At 41.2% G+C, this 1,964-nt stretch overlaps 1 long non-coding RNA gene across 1 annotated transcript; it reads right to left on the bottom strand.

Annotated features, from left to right (window-relative positions):
- Nucleotides 1-638: 638 nt before the first annotated feature.
- On the bottom strand, nt 639-1,387 carry LOC123741911 (uncharacterized). Its single transcript, XR_006769438.1, has 2 exons — nt 1,216-1,387; nt 639-976 (listed from the first exon to the last, which is right to left on the bottom strand). It is a non-coding gene; the product is annotated as an uncharacterized lncRNA (long non-coding RNA).
- Nucleotides 1,388-1,964: the final 577 nt, after the last annotated feature.

The raw sequence follows: 1,964 nt of genomic DNA, 5'->3' as shown, positions 1-1,964 counted from the left end.
ACTAAATATATCGGGATATGACTTCCCTCAAACTGCTGCTCAAGGTAGTCGCACACGGAGGCACTGCAAAGTCTGCCTGTCTGGCGCCAGGAGAAGTAAGCAGAGGAAGATGACAAAATACACGTGTTTAGCTTGTGATACACCTCTATGTATTTCACCATGCTTTGAGGAGTATCACATGCTCAAGCATTATTGAGCACATCTGCAGCAATAAGTGACTGACTGACCTGACAAGTGACTTGACAGGTGACCTGCCATGATACTATGCCTTTAGAGGTGGGGGTGGAAATGCAGTTGTTGTTCAGTCACTGCATGAATATTAAATATGGGTTATGCATATTCCATTTTTTTGTCCTCTAGTAAAACAAGTTGTTGTTGAACCAACTACCAATACTTCAATAAAATAGACGACTATTACATATTGGCCTATGTGTTTTCTTGCTGTGTTTCCATCCAGTAAAACTGTTAAGGAGAGAACGTTAGCATACAAAAGCTGTCCTCAATCTTCAGCTGGAAAGATGTCCAGTTCCAGTTATGATATTGGCAAATACTGTTTGTGGTTTCTGAAAGTACAGAATAAAGAGGAATTATTCATTAGAATACAATATAAGGATATAGCAATAAAACAATATTACAAATAACATAAAAATAGTTTATTGCATTGACAAAATCCCAGATTTGAGTTCTAACAGTAAGAAAGTAACTTTTGAGCTCCACAAGGGGGCAAGGCAGGGCAGAACAGAGCCATGCTGAATAGACCACATGAACAAACCATGGTCATATGTTTTATTTAACAACTAATTATTATTTACCTATGATGGCCTACACCGGCCAAACTCGGACAACGCTGGGCCAATTGTGCGCTGCCCTATGGGACTCCCAATCACAGCCAGTTGTGATACAGCCTGGATTTGAACCAGGGAGTCTGTAGTGACGTCTCTAGCACTGATGTGCAGTGCCTTTGACCGCTGCGCCACTAGGGAGTCATAATGCCATGTAGCTTCAAAATACAACACAAGATAATACTTCTCTGACGCAATTAGCATTGTTTTACAGAGCTGATAGAAAAATGTAGCTAGCTACCTAAGCATGATTGAATATAACACCATAAAGGTTATAAAATGAGTAACGTTACCTCACGTGTCCGCGGTTATAAAGAATATACACAAATCTATTATGCTACAATAGAAACGACATACGTAATAATGCACTTACTTTGATAGAAACGCACACATTTCCAAAGTTATTATTAGTAAGGAAAACAATGAGGGCAACAGATGGAAAATGTCAACACGTGTGCAGATCCTGTTCTGACGGGAGATGAGCAAATGTCTGCAGACTTGAACTGCACAAACAATTGGAAAGTGCTTGGGGAATTTTGTCCGGGTCAGAAATGTCCCAAAAATTAAATTGTCCGCAAAAGTAAAAAAAAAAAGGACTATTTTTATGTGAATGAATGAGGTAGGCGGAACACACCTCAATTCAAACTGTTCTTAGAAAATAAAAACGTGTTAGAAAATCATTTGAAATTGAAGTTTGAAAACAGCCTATAAATAAAAACAGTCTGCGTGCTTTGGTTTGAGGGCAGCGCGGATTAAATGCACTGTGACGTAACAATCACATTCTGGAATGGAGAGAACATTCTAACATCACGAGCATAAAAAACTCACGCTGGGGCGACCGATAGAGATATTAGGAACTCACGCTGGGGCGACCGATAGAGATATTAGGAACTCACGCTGGGGCGACCGATAGAGATATTAGGAACTCACGCTGGGGCGACCGATAGAGATATTAGGAACTCACGCTGGGGCGACCGATAGAGATATTAGGAACTCACGCTGGGGCGACCGATAGAGATATTAGGAACTCACGCTGGGGCGACCGATAGAGATATTAGGAACTCACGCTGGGGCGACCGATAGAGATATTAGGAACTCACGCTGGGGCGACCGATAGAGATA

The sequence above is a fragment of the Salmo salar genome, chromosome ssa03 (genome assembly GCF_905237065.1).
Source record: "Salmo salar chromosome ssa03, Ssal_v3.1, whole genome shotgun sequence".
NCBI classification, from domain to species: Eukaryota; Metazoa; Chordata; class Actinopteri; order Salmoniformes; family Salmonidae; genus Salmo; species Salmo salar.
This window is presented reverse-complemented; position numbering and strand designations above follow the sequence as displayed.